At 44.2% G+C, this 15,475-nt stretch overlaps 1 long non-coding RNA gene across 1 annotated transcript; it reads right to left on the reverse strand.

The window, feature by feature from the left end:
- Window positions 1–1,636: 1,636 nt before the first annotated feature.
- Window positions 1,637–14,624, reverse strand: LOC310766975. Its single transcript, XR_014550556.1, has 4 exons — window positions 14,262–14,624; window positions 11,906–12,101; window positions 8,945–9,386; window positions 1,637–3,410 (listed from the first exon to the last, which is right to left on the reverse strand). It is a non-coding gene; the product is annotated as an uncharacterized lncRNA (long non-coding RNA).
- Window positions 14,625–15,475: the final 851 nt, after the last annotated feature.

The following is a 15,475-nucleotide window of genomic DNA, read 5'->3' on the forward strand; positions in this document are numbered from 1 at the left end:
ATTGGGCACTAAGCCTCATTGAGCAAATATACAGGGGAAAACACTGCAGAACTGCCATTTCTTTACTTGAGAAGACATTTTACAAGCGTGCATACGCACAAAACATTTAAAGTACACCCCAAAGAATTCTGGGGACTGTAGTTTTTAAGGGTGCTGGACTTTGTAGCCCTGTGAAGGGCTAAACTACAGTTCCCATGAGTCTTATTTTTTGGGGGGGCGTTAAATGTATGGTATGAATGGCACGCATAGGGCCAGGCTGCATTAAATCTGTAATGCAAAAAGCAAGCAAACCGGGTAGCTTTCCTTAAAACGTTAGCACGTTTACCTATATATTTCCTCTCCTACTATTCCCCATGCAAAGCTGAGAGAAAGAGAAACGGCAGGACGGGTGGTGGGCTGGCTGGGAAAGGCTTCAGAATCCTAAACCCTGAAGTTATTTATTAGTAACTTATTGGCAATCGAGCCTCAGAAGCAATAATCAGCTCTTCTCTACAGATTGCCTGAGATAGCGCCCCTGCTTAGACTTTGAACGCGGGCGGCGATTTGCCCAGTTTGAGACAGGGACTTTACACCGCCCAAGACGAGGCAGCGGGCCTGGCAGCTCCCTCGAAAACAAATACAGCGCGGTGGGGTGGGGAGGAAGGACCCTGCCCCCTCCAACCCTCCAGGCAGTCGAGCGGGGCTCCGCGGGGCCGCATCCGACGAGGCTGCCCAGGGGGAGCACGCGGGAGCCACACGATCGCCAAGGCGCAGCAGCGGTGCTCGCGCAGAGCGCACGGGGTTTGCCGTGGGGAAAGGGAGCCCGTTTCCAAAAACGAGGATCGGGGCGGAGGGAATCGGCGATCACGAAGCGGAGGAAGGGATGCAAAGCGAGCACAACGGCAGCTGCCGAGGGAAGCCAAGCTGACAGCTCCGGGCAAACGCCTCTAGGCGGAAGGCTGCCAAGATGCGCTCTGGCCGGCTTCCCGCGCTGGGAAACACGCGGCGGCGGTGGAGAGAGAGCTCGAGGGAGCCTCGGCTCTGCCCGGGAAAGGCGGAGAGGTGGAGGGTCTGGTTGCTAATGGGTAGATCTGGGTTGTTATCGAAGGTGAGTTTTCTGAGGCGGGTCCTTCTATATTCCTAAGAATAGATTCGGTTGCACTGCATAGCATTTCCCCCTAAAACATGTGCTGCGGTTACTTGTTCCAGCAACTATAGTATAGCAAAGTTATCAATACAGGCCTAGACATGGGCGCAGCCAGGGGGAGCAGTCCTTTTGTTAGAGGGGGAGAGCCTCAGTTAGCTATTTATTTTTTAATATATATATATATTACTTGGGGGGTAGCTGCTCCTCCCTGCCCCCCCCTACACTCATGGGCCCAGAAGCCCCCTGTGGAAGGGAGGGGTAACCAAAGCAGCTGTGTTGGATCTGGGTGCCAAATTTAAGGGCCTCACAGCCTGGATGTCCCCAAATGACCATCCAGAGAGCGACCAATGTTGGGGGCAGAAGCATCCAGGCCCCACATAAGTACCTGGACTGGCATCTGGGCACGTGGGCCTACGCTGATTGGCACAGCATCTTTTTTCTAAAAAATAAATCCCACATTTTATAGTTGGGTGGGGTTGATGGCCATGTCTCACTCTGACCAGGCTAACAGATGCCTATTTTATAATTTTTATTTTAAATGCACACAAAGTGGTTATTATTCTCAAGTGAATGTGCTTTTTACCAGATGCAGAAGCAAACCCCATTTTGTTCAGGATGGTGCTATGATTTAAGCGAGTTTAAAAGGAGAAACTCCATGTGTTCAGAGTATTCCCCACCCCATCACGGTTGGCAAACTTTTTTATTTGCTCTAATGTATCAGGAATGCAGAAGCAGCTGTAAAACATGAAGTGATGGAGGAAGTAGAGTAATGTTAATTTTGTGCTTCACAACCAAAATAATACACGTAAAGGAGGGAAAGGTTGTAAGACCACTGAGTCTGGGGACTAAAATTTCTGAGCTGTATGGGAGGCTGGGGGAAGGCCAAAGGGATTTGGGCCTTTGACATGCATATGTAAACTCATCTGACATATGTATAACCATATAGGTCTACTCTACACATTCTGAAGTGGCAGCAAGAAGGGATTGCTACCTATATACATGAAGCTGCCTCATCCTGAGTCAGGCCATTGGACCATCAAGTGGATTGTCTACACTGAAAATTGAAACTGGAGTTTTTTCCAATCCCACCTGGACATGCTGGCTGAAAAACCAGGGACCTTCTGCACACAAATTATGCATTCTCCAACTGAGCTAATGCTTATCTGTTTTTTTCCTTTAAAAAAAAATTCTCTGAAACTCGAAATCTCGCACAACGATGAAGCAGGATAGAATACACGTCTCCCTAGTCTGATATGTTTTTGCTTTCAGATTTTTAGAGTGTGGTGGTGGTCATGTAAAGTATGGGAGCATATAAAAATGGCACACACACACACACACAACTGCAGTCTCAAAAAATGCTAAGTGTTCTGCCACCTCATTCTGCTGCAGGTGTAGACCAGGGCCCAGTGTGAAGAACCACTGAGTTGTCCCAAAATCTAGGTGCTTCTGTGAAACGATGCCATGAGATCTGAAAGACATCAGTATGTGACATTGCTGCAAATTGGTGAGGATAAGATGTGGTTACTCAGTAATGAGGGGGGAGGCTATTCACGTGCTCAGAATACTGTATTATGACTTCACATGCTCCAAAGCTGAGCCATAGTGTGGAAAAAGAAAGGCTGGCTTGGAGCCCTGTCTCAGATTAAGTATAATAGTCACAGGGTCAGTAAAATGTTACAAGCCAATGTTCCCAAGGTGGGGTTTCAGCTTTGGCGTGACACACTCAGAAGCTCATATAGTAGCTACATAACTGACACTGCTTTCTCCCTGCAAGTGCATTATTTTACAGAGTGACCCTGCAAACACTACCACTGTTGCCAGTGAATATGTTTGCCGTATCTCCATATTATAGTTTTAACCCAAACGTGTGAAGCATTTTACATTTACACTTTAAAAACTTAAGCAGGAACCCCAAGGCAACTCTTTCCCTCCACACCCAACATTTCAGACCACATTTACTTATTTCTTAGGTGCTATATAGAAGACATTAAAGGTAAGCACAACAATATCACTTAAAATGCAATGTGTTGGGACTGTTTAATCCTGGATATAGTCAGCCTTTGAACGTTGGCCATTGAAATCTCTTCTTTGCCCATGAAAACATCAAAGAATATCGTTGCATCCAAACTAAGCTGCTCTGTAGTTCCACTGAAATCAACAGGAGTAGACTCTGTGACAGCTAAATTGTCAGAAAACGTGATGAACAATCTGGATCCAACAGATTTCTCCTCCTTCACTAATCTAGTTCTCTCCCTCTCTGTAGATATTGATTCCTATGTTCAGCCTGCATTTGAGGAGTTAATAAATATAATGGTATAAAAGAGAAGGAACATTTGTACTCAATATCTTCTTTAGCGTGGGTGTTATGTAATAGCCTTGAGGACAGACTTGTATACTTGGCAAAGCACCTTGACACGAGCAGAATGGAGCTGTCTTCTCTGTGCAGTTTGCTGTTTCATTTACAACACTAGGTTTACAAGGCTTATGTTTGTAATGCTGACCTAAACATTTAAAACTCACACAAGACCATTCAAGTGCCCTTTGCTAAAAATATTCACACAGCTGGGAGCAGCAGTTCTATGAAGCGCGAAGAATGGGCCACTCATCCCCTGTAAAATAAATTTTTTGCATAATCCTAAAATATGGACCTTTAGAATACATGTTACCAATTTTAATCACAATTGTATGCTATACGGGGAGACAGGTAGCAGAGCATTTCCTTCAGCATCCCTGGTAAAAATGGAGGGCAGGACCCAAATCTGATGATGGAAAATTATTACTATTATTTGCCCACACTTTACACTAAGGTCCCCGGATAGGTTACAACATCTTGGGGGGGGGTATTTTCAGCCCCCAGAAATGGGTGAGAAATGTTGGGTGGACCTGGAATGTTTTGAATTTGGAATAGGGAAGGAGAGTCTCACTATGGGAACAAACAGCAGTGGTTTCGTCTCCCCACCTAAAAAAATGTATAAAATATATATTTGTTGCTCCCTGTGATAGTGGCAGCTGAAGAGTTCTTCTCAGCAGTCACCAAGAAAAGCTATGCAAAAAATGCATTTTAACATTTTTTTCGAGAAAGGAAAGCACTGTCCCCTGCTGCTAAAATTTCCCACAAAACCAGAGGGGGTAGTCCCACTCCTTGACAATCTACAAATCCCACCCCTCAAGCCTGCCACTTTTTAGTATAGTGGTGTGATGGAGTAATTCATTTCAGCCCCAGTGCAGTCAGGGGGATTCCAGAGGAGTATTGGTACAGATTATGAAACATTTCACGGTGCTCCCCCTTTCTATTCTAATGCTCCATGAAAGTAACACATAGGGGAGCAGCTAAAACTCTTTAAGAAAAAGCAATCTGAAACTGACAAGTTTTAAAGGCATCCTTAAATGCTTATAAATAGGAGGCTAGGCACAATTAAGTGGAGAGGGGATTCCATAGCTATGGGGCCACCACAGGGAAGCTCCTGTCTCTCAGGCCTGCAAACTTCATTGATCTTACTAAATGTTGCATTGTCTTCAACAGGCAAGTAAGAGCAGATATTGCACAGCACATATGACAATGGAATGCTCATATATTCACTCAGGTTTCAGTTTAAACCACTTTAGAATGTCGGTAGGATGGCTGTTTTCCATGAAAGAAAACATCCTTGCACATAGAAAACTAATGTGTCACAGAGAGGGCTGGAGGGGGAGAGTGACTCAAACCTCTCTAGTTGATGTTTTGTGTTCTGAGGAGTTAGTCAGTTATATTATAGGAAACAGTATTCCATCAGGGAGCCACCACCTGGAATCTGAAATAGTACAACTAGACCCAAGTTTGCTATTTCAATGGGCTCAAGGATAGGACTGCACTAAGTCATGCTGTTTGAAAAATGCAGAGCAATTTGTCCTTGACAATCACTCCATAACCATGGAGAGCAGTCATCCGGGATGAATGGTGCAACCCGCCTTAACAAGTGCTTCCAGCTAATGGATGAAGCTAATTTTCTGTGTCCTGAAAGAGAGAGGTTAAAAATTAAGAACCAGAACAGCAGGCCTGCGGCTTTATCACACTGAAGTGAAAAAGAAAAGCAGTGACACAGGCTATCTCATAGCTGGATATAGAGTACCCAAACAGTGCAACTATACATGACAAGGAACCAAATCAGTCTCAAAAAGAATATATTGAACCGGTGGGCTATTGAATGAATTATCCAAACAGAGAAGCAGCATATCTACTTTAAATGTGAATTCAATACTATTAATTCTAAAGTGAGAAAGATTAGCAGCTGTAGCAGAATCACACTTCTGCCAAATTATAAAAAAAATAAAGTGAAGAAGTGTGCATGCACACTTCTGAAGAAGTGTGCATGCACACAAAAGCTCACACCAAGAACTAACTTAGTTGGTCTTTAAGGTGCTACTGGAAGGAAAAAAAATTTTTGTTTTAAAAAAAATAAAGGTACTGTATGAGTATCAAGGACCTTTAAAACCTCCTGCTGCTACAATTACAGCCCTACTAGACAATTTTCAAAAGAGATTTAGTTGGCCTCAAATCTGCTATCAGGCAAGTCAAGATTTCTTGCAGCAGATCTGGGGCACAATTAAAGGAGATAAAAGTTGTTGGTTCTGGGTGTGGAGTTGGTTAGATTTTCTGTCCCTGGAGTTGAAGCACCTCCTGCTTGGCCCTTTTGGAATGTCACATTCTTTGAGCTGGAAGCCTTCCTCTGTAATCTGAAGCGTGCTGCAAGCTGTGGTTGCTCAGTGATGACAGGAAATGCATTCTGCCCATGTTTAGAAACACACTTTTCTGAACTACCGCTGTGTAGTCTGGTATCTAGTTTTCAGCCTAAAAGTTTCTCCTCTTCCCTGCTCCACTGAAACACACATTTAACAGCAGGCATTCTGAACCAGCAGGCCAAGTGAAGTTTTATTTTTTCCTCCAAATTCTTCACATCTCTTTGGACCAAACTCTCTTACAATTCAGTGGATCAAAACATGAGTTTGATAGCTTACTCAGCATGATGCCTGTGTCATTTTAGATCGCTTCTCACACTGTGGGCAATATAAATGACATGAATTTGTTAGGACAGTGGTTTTCAGTCTCTGGTCAATGGATCAGGGCCAGCCCACAGACTGCTTGTTGCTGGCAGTAGAGGACTCACAGTTTTTTGCTGCCAGATGGAAACTTCACTTCTTTCTCATTTCTGTACAGTATTCTAGTACCAGAGATCAAGCACTCAATATCCTAGCACTGGGAATCTGAACCAGCCTCTATTGATTGGCTGGACTGCAGCAACACGTTTTCTCTCATTAAAGAGGACCACTGCTGTATGGGGAGAGTGTCTAAGATAGGGATGGTTGACTATGTCAATTTCAGTTTCTAGTTATTCTACACTTAAGTTCAGAATAATTTTTGCATCAGTTTGTGATTTTTATACCAAAAAAAAGAGAACTGGCACAAAAGTTCATACACATTTTCCTGTGCATTTCTCAGCAGACCAATAAGTGAGGGAAGGATTCACTGAGGCCAGGAAGCCTGAAAAACACAGTCATATTTCAATGCCAATGAAGAATCATATCCAGTCCTCGTCCTACTCAGACTAGACCCATTGAAATGAATGAACATGACTACCTTAGCTTAATTAATCTTAGTAAGTCTACTCTAAGTGAAACTTAGTTGGATACAATCCAAAGGCATTATGGCTGCAACCCTATCTTCCTTTACCTGGGAGAAAGTCCCACTGAACTCAATGGCGATTGCTTCCAAGTAGCCATTATAGGACTGGACTGTTTAAGGCTTACAGAGATAAATGATGGAACTTGGCTGGAATTCCTACTGGAATAGGATACTAACACCTTTTGCCTACTGTCATTTTACATTGAGACCTCAATAAAACTCCACTGCTTAAGCACCACCATTTAGAGCAATGCTTTTTTGACATTGAATGCACTGGGTTGCAAAAATATGGTAATATCCTTGTTGCTCATTTAAAGAAAATGGCTTCTGTCTCAAGCTTCAGTAGCTCTTAATTATGAGGTTAAAAGGTCTCGTCATTTTCCAGTAGTGGGAAACCTTTAATGTTCTGTATGTACACATAAGTGAATGGGGCTGAGTGATTTTATTTAAAAAAGAGAGGAAAGGTAGCATTTTTCTTAAGAAAAAAATAATCTGTGGTGGTTTACAAGGTGCAATCACTTGACTTGTCAACCGACATCCTTTGGAGCATTACTCGCTTGGTGAAAGGGTCAGGATCATTGCCCCAGGTGTTTGGAAGGTGCTTCAAGGTGTGTCAGCATATTCATGTCAATTCTGCACCTCTCTGGCATGGATTGAAAAGTACAGTTTCAAAATCTCCCCGTGACCCATTATCTATGGATCACTGATAAGAGAGAATGCAATTGCTCTTGTCTGTCATATTCATACAAGTTTGCCTCTGTGCAAAGCAATGCAGCTGCATTTCAACCTTGTATCTGGAGCTTCAAAGCTAGGGCAGAAACGTGTGAATTTATTTACAGACTGTGCATTAAGCAGTTTCACTTACATTATGCAATGTTTAGACTAGCTGTTGCATAAGTAAGTAAAACAGACTCCAGCTCTAATCCTAAACATATAATTTATTTCTCACATGTGCCTCTGCTCCTTTTCCAGTGAACTCTGGGTGCTGCACACTTCGTTAATTTGTCTTATACTCTCAACACCTCAGGGAAGTAGGTTAAAGAGAAAAAGTAATAGTCACATGTCCAAGGCAATCTAGATTGCTCAAAGTGTAGTAGGGATTTCTCAGCTTCCTGGTTTCCAGGTTTACCCCTTCCTGGTCTACTGCTTTAACCTAAGGTTGGCCATATGTTGTTGGTTCCAGATGCTGCAGAACTACAACTCCCATCATCCCCCACCATTAGCCATGCTGTCTTGGGCTAATGGGAACTGGAGTCCGATGAATCTGGAGGGTGCCATGTTGGGTATCCCTGCTGTCACCAGTACTGTACACCACACCAGCATTAAATACTCACTTACTTGAAAATCTTATTCAATGGAATTGGGGCTGAATCACATGACCACCTCTGGCATGGTTACTACCTGTGTATGCTCACGGGTACCATGTGCTAAGATGGTCATGTAACTCCATGATGGTTCTCAAACCCTCTGGCAGATTGAGATGATGAGACCAACAGTGGATCCAATGGTCAAGAAGGCGGTTTCTGCACATGCTATAGAGGGAAGTGAGGGGCCGATGGGACTCGTCAACCTGGGAAGATAGCCCATCAAGGAAAAGGAAAACTGATCCTAAGCCTCCACTGCCTTGCAGGACATATTCGGGAAAAGAAAAGGCTAAGGAATAAACCCTGCAGAAATTTGGAGCAGAGTTCCTATGATGTTTGGATGGCGCTTTGTACAATGTGCCTCCTTCCAGCAATTCCTGCAGCCAAGCTGGTGCCAAATGTCTTGCTCTGCTTTCCTTTGGACCACAAAGCCCAGGACCTCCACACACACTGCCTGGGTTTGTGCTCTGGAGAGGTCACTTTGGTGCTGCGAATGCAGTGGTTTGACTTCACTCCCAAAGGAGCACTTCATTTTCTCTAGAGAAAGATGGACGCCAGCAACAACTGGTGTCCAAACAACTCACTTATCGTTGACAGCTCTGCCTTCACTCATAGGCTAAAAACACAGACAGGTGACAGCAGTCAGGCTGGCTCATCTCGCAGTAATCACTTAGAATAGTATCTACATTATACCCGCCTTTCAGGAGCCCAGCTCAATAGCATTAAGAAGGCTTTTCCGTGGGAATTCCTGGGCCACCTCCCTGCGTAGTACCAGGAAATATATTCAGTGCTTACCATGCCAATGATGTTTGTGTGACCCATCTCTTCTTCCCATGCAGTTAGTTAGGATCTAGCTATTGTTCCAGTGTGCCAACCATCTATGATCATGCTTCACTGCTTCCTTTGAGAGATTGAACCACTGATAAGCTGCACTTGTTACAGTAGTGTTGACAAACATCTTCCTTCAGCCCCATGCTAGTAGTGAACAAAATTCAAGCCCACTTTTGACCAACTTGTTTGGTGGCTCCACCTCTTCAAGACTGCTGATATTAGCATTTTCCTTTTACCCGGCTTTTTTTCCACACTTTCCACGACTCTGAAATGTCTTGTTTTATTTGTTGCTACTCCTTTTGCTGCACACTGCTATTTTGCATTTTGCCTTATAGTGACACATCTTGATTTATTGCTCTTGATTGTCGTCAGACACCTTGTGCACCTCAGATTGGAATAACAGCCTCTAGACATGTAAGAAAAATAAAAAATAAAAAGTTGTATAAGGATGAAATGGCAGCAACAGCAGGTAATTGCCTTCAAGCTTCATAACCGGAACACTTCTACTCTGTGGATAAAAAGTCATATCACTGAATACCTTGCACTGTCAGAAATGCATATAGAAACTCTGGCCACATCTAAGCAAGGCCCATTGAATCACTCAGCTTCTTTGGTCTCTTCACTACAAGGTGCCAAGTTGCCCCACTCTGGCTGCAATCCTGTGCACACTTACCTGGGAGTAAGCACCATTGAACACCCAGTGGGACTTACTTTCAAGTAAGCATTCAAAATAATTGGACTGCACAACTTGATTGCTGGTAGCAATAAAGAGCCATGATGTCAGTGTACAGATCTATGTAAGCAGCTGCCTTTTAAAAGTCAGACTCCTTGTCAATTTCCCCATATTGTGTGCTTTCTTTGTGTTCCTCCTCTGCGAGAGGTCAGGAAAATGGCAGCATGAAAACAGGCCTTTTCTGCAGTGGCACCGTGCTTGTGGAATGCTTTCCCCAGGGAGGCTTGCCTGGTGCCTTTGTTCCATATCTTTAGGTGCCAGGTGAAAACATTCCTCTTCTCCGAGATCTTTGGCTATTTAAACAATCGATGGCTTTTTAAAGTGTGTGTGTGAGGGGTATTGTTTTTGTTTGTTACTATGGTATGTATTGTTGCATTTTTATATTGTAAATTGTCCTGTGATCCTTGGAATAAGGGTGGTATAGAAATTTAAACAACAACGATGATGATGCTTACTCTGACAGGCAGTATGTCTCTGTTGTCTTAGGCAACACCTGCAACCGTATCCTTTTAACTGGAGATACATGAAAGGGTGTGCTCTACCACAAAGCAATGGTCTCTCCTCAGCTTAACATAGGGGTTAGAATCCTCACTGTATTTGTTCTACCCGCCCCACATGGCAATCCTTGCTCTGATCCAGTACGATTCCTCATGGTGGGTGAATGGAGGTGGAACACTCACAGATATGTTGAGACCTGTGCTTTCAAAGCAATGTGTCTTGTATCAAAGGTGAAGTAGCTGAGGGCTAGACAGCAAACCTGGTGGGCCTCTTCTGTCAGGCACTTGCTGCAGGTGGATGAAACACGGCCCCGTGCTTCCATTCTCACCTTTTTACCTATTGTTTTTCATCCTATCTCTGCAGATCAGCTTTGATCAAATGTCCTAACATATTATTATAACACCTGCCTCTTCCTCATCTCTTTTTACATATTTTGCTGTGATTTGCCCCCCGCTCACTAGAATGAAAGTATTTAATTTTTAGCAGATACTAATGAATGCACAGTGTGATTAACAGTGCAATCCTATGTGTGTATACTCAGAAGTAAGTTCCATTGTTTTCAGTGCAGCTTGCTCCCCGGTTAAGTGTTCAATTTACAGGAGGTCAACTTGCAATCCTGCAGATGCTCATCAGGGAATAAACCTCAGTGAAAATAGCAGAAATTACTTCCAAGCATCGGTCATACTGTGCGGAGGCTTTCTCCAGCAAGGATTTTCTTTTCTTTTAAAGCACTTTTAGGGCTGATTTTTATCACCTGAGGTTCATCTCTATGTGCCTTCACCAAGGGAAATGTGGAGGGTGGCAACAAGAGAATGGGCCTTTTCAGTGGTGACTCCCTACTTAAGAAATGTTCTCCCCAGGGAGGCATGCTTGGTGCCATCACTGGCTACTTTTAGACACCATAACAACAACAACAACAACAACAACAACAACAATTTTATTATTTGTACCCTGCCCATCTGGGTTTCCCTAGCCACTCTAGGCGGCTTCCAACAGAATATAAAAACACTAACATCAAGCATGAAAAGCTTCCCTTCAGGTGTCTTTTGAGGCAAAGACATTTATCCAGGCAAAAGCATTCTCTTCAGCCAGGCTTTTGGCCTTTAACATAGAGGGTTTTAGATATTATGGTTCCTTTAATGTGTGGGATGTGTTAGACTGCCTTTTATGCATTGTTGTAGTTTTTATTTTATTTTTATTTTTTATATTATAACTCGCTTTGAGTTTACTCTTTGAAAATATGTGACTAATAACTATATGAAAGAGAAGTAAGCATAGCTGTCAACTTTTCCCTTTTCTTGCGAGGAATCCTATTTGGAATAAGGGAATTTCCCCTTGAGATGGATTGAAGAGTGGCAGCACTAGTGCTGGACCACCAGGAACAGGTCTGCCCCCCCCCACAAACCCTGAGAACCAATGACATCATAATAACCAGCAACCTTTGGGGTTGGCTATGCTGCTTCAATCAGAGAAAAGCTTCTGGCAGTCATCCTGGGTCCCACTTGGATCCCCTGGCACTCTGAGAAAGGAACATATAGGGGGCAAAAAATCTAGAGCTTTGCTCCACTTGATACAGCAAATCTACTCTCTAAAGGACTTTTTTAAAAGGAAAATCAGTTGTGGCCCCCCCCCCCTTCACCACCATTGCCATCGCCTGATAAACAGGAGGGGAAAGAGAGACTAGGGAGACCGACCAGGCAAGTTTTGAGGTGAAGTGAGGTAATGAGCAGGTCAGCTGGGACATCCAGGAATTTGGAGTCAACATGTAGACCACACCCAATTCTATCTCTTTGTTCTATCGGAGCTGGGAGAGGCGTGGCTGAGGCTCTTGGAGGCAGTCCCTGGAGATGGTGATGGGCTGCATGTGGGCCAATAAATTGAAGCTGAATCCTGAAATGACAGAGGTGTTATATTTCCTGAATTCTCAAGTCAGGGAGGTGGGGAGATGGCCTGTCCTGGAAGAATCAGGTCCGCAGATTGGGGGAGGTTCTGGATTCACTGGAGTCTCTGGTGTCCTCGGTGGCTAAGAGTGCCTTTTTCAGCTGTGTCCAGTTGGCCAGTTACTGTCCCTTTTGGACAAAAATGACTTCAAGTGGTCCCAAATGCAGCAGCTAGGTTACTGGCTGGGGGTTCTGTTTAGTACAGTACTAGCATAAACTCTGGCTCCATTGGTTGCCAATTAGTTTCTGGAGCCCAAATTAGTGTTTAAAGCCCTAAGCATCTGAAAAACCACTTATTTCCCTACAGAACCTCTCAGGTGTTAAGATAGACAGAGGTGGGCCCTCTTAGTAGTTCCACCATGCTCAAAAGCTCAAGGTGTGTAGGTGTGTGTGGCCTAGGAGAGGACATCACTGGCGGACATTGGGCTCTCAAATTTCAGCATTGCCCAATAATAATAATAATAATAATAATAATAATAATAATTTATTTATAACCCGCCGTCCCCAGCCAAGACCGGGCTCAGGGCAGCTAATACCAGGTATAAAAACAATTGATTAAAATACAACTTAAAAACAAGATTAAAATACAACATTAAAATGCAGCCTCATTTCAGTAGAAACTCAAATCAAAAACTTTTGGGGGATGAAACCGTCAAATCTTCACCAAGGCCAGCTATGCAGACTGGTCCTGTGTGGGCCAGAAAAAAGCCAGGGAAGTCCCCAATTAGAAATTCCATCACAGAAGGAGAAAGGAAAAAAGAAAGAGGGGGAGGGGATTAAGTTGATCCAAGCCAAAGGCCAGGCGGAACAACTCTGTCTTACAGGCCCTGCAGAAAGAAATCAGATCCTGCAGGGCCCTGGTTTCATGAGGCAGAGTGTTCCACCAGGCCGGAGCCAGAGTTGAAAAGGCCCTGGCTCTGGCTGAGGCTAATCTAACTTCCTTAGGTCCCGGGACCTCTAGGGTGTTACTATTTATGGACCTTAAGGTCCTCCGTGGGGCATACCGGGGGAGGCGGTCTCGTAGGTACGAGGGTCCTAGGCTGTGAAGGGCTTTAAAGGTCAAAACCAGCATCTTAAATCTGACCCTGTACTCCACCGGGAGCCAGTGCAGCTGGAAAAGCACTGGGTGAATATGCTCCCATGGCAGGGACCCCGTGAGGAGCCTCGCTGCTGCATTCTGCACCCGCTGGAGTTTCTGGGACAGCTTCAAGGGCAGCCCCGCATAGAGCGAATTACAGTAGTCAAGCCTGGAGGTGACCGTCGCATGGATCACTGTGGCCAGGTCGGGGCGGGAAAGGTAAGGGACCAACTGCAATACTGAAATTACTTCCCCCACCCCGGCTTCCACTCGTGCTCCATTCTACAGCATTGTTTACTGCCCCTTGCAGTGTGGTGCCCTGTGTAACCACACTAGCATTACCCTAAAACCACTTCTGAGGGTATTCCCTGTGGGAGCCCCTAAATTGTGAGACTCCCTCTGTATGGATGTACATCTGGCACCTTCACAAAACAACTTTTACCTTTGCCTTCCCGCCATTTGCTCTCACAAAATAACCCCTCCCGAACTGTATTCTCCCCACAGGAGAAGAAATTACAAGATTTCAGTCAGGTAAGTAGGAAGTTATAAAGTGTGTGTGTGTGTGGGGGGGAGAAGGGTACATTTTGAATGAGCAAGGAAATGGTTAAACAGATCCTTACCTCTACCATTATGAATTCAGCATCCCACAAGTGATTTCAATTTTTATTTTTATTTTTATTTTAAAAATAAATCTTGACAGGAGGAAAAACCACTGAACTGCCCATCACATGAAGTTCAGCCCTACATTTTTAGTTTTTATTGGCTTGTTCCATGTGCGTTTGTGTGGAACTTCAATTCCAGATAATCATGATACAAATACATTTCCTCACTGGAGTGAGGAAAATGAGTCAACTGAGATTTGAGGCAGCCTGTCTAACATTATTTTGATATGCAACAGGCCCAGAGTCCCTGTTTTTATTACCTGCAAAAGACTATCAGAGAAAGCATCAGCTATTCTTACACTTCTGAGGTTTGGCCCGTTCATTTGCTATTCCAGAAAAAGCAGTTAGATTGCAATTTCTCAATCACTACCTTCACAAGATGCTGCTTCAGAGGACTGTGCAGTTTCGTATGGGCTCCATCTTGGAAACATCTACACACGCTTTGCTGATGAGACCAAGGAAATACAAAGGAACAATTTGCATGATGAACAGTAGCTAAACAGGTGTACATGGGACCAGGATAAGACCATGTCAAAATTCTAATACATTTTTAAGAACAGGTGGTTGGGCTCCTACCTAAATCATCACAAGACCAAACTAGGCAGAACTTTAGCTCCATATTTGTGCCCTAAAGTCAGTGCTTTTTTTCCCTCTCTAAAAAAATGTTTAGGGGTACTCTCATTTTCCTACTCATATTGAAATACCGCCCCTCAATGAGGCCAAACTTAGATTCACAAAATGTTTAGGGGTATGTGTACCCCTGTGTCCCCTCCGGAAAAAAGCACTAAAGTGCAGGATTTTTAAAAACATAGATTGCCCGTGTGTGTGTGTGTGTGTGTGAGAGAGAGAGAGAGAGAGAGATCTGGATTAGGGGGGACTCTAGTATATGGCTCTAGTGTATGGCTACGTAGTTCCAATCTAGATCACACCTTTTGCACAGAAGAATAAAGGTAAAGGACCCCTGACAGTTAAGTCCAGTCGCGAACAACTCTGGGGTTGTGGCGCTCATCTCACTTTACTGGCCAAGGGAGCTGACATTTGTCTGCAGACAGTTTTTCTGGGTCATGTGGCCAGCATAACTAAGCCACTTCTGGTGAAACCAGAGCAGCACACAGAAACACCGTTTACCTTCCTGCTGGAGCGGTACCTATTTATCTATTTGCACTCTGACATGCTTTCAGACTGCTAGGTTGGCAGGAGCTGGGACCGGGCAACGGGAGCTCACACCGTTGCGGGGATTTGAACTGCCGACCTTCCGATCAGCAAACCCTAGGTAGGCTCAGCGGTTTAGACCACAGCGCCACCCGTGTCCCTTGCACAGAAGAATAAGCTCCTGTTAAAGAGAATGGGGTTTCCCCCTCCTCTGTGCTTGCCAGTGGTAGAAGTACATTGGTACCTCAGTTTTTGAACGTAACCCGTTCTGGAAGACTGTTTGACTTCCGAAACGTTTGAAAACCGAGACACAAAGGGTGGTCTGCAAAAAACTGAAAAAAATAACAGGTGCATTCGAAAACAGAAGCATTTCCATCTGGGTTTTCGGTATTCGGAAACCGAAGCGTTCAGCTTCCGAGATGTTTGAAAACT

Source organism: Podarcis filfolensis (assembly GCF_964270895.1).
Source record: "Podarcis filfolensis genome assembly, chromosome: 7".
NCBI classification, from domain to species: domain Eukaryota; kingdom Metazoa; phylum Chordata; class Lepidosauria; order Squamata; family Lacertidae; genus Podarcis; species Podarcis filfolensis.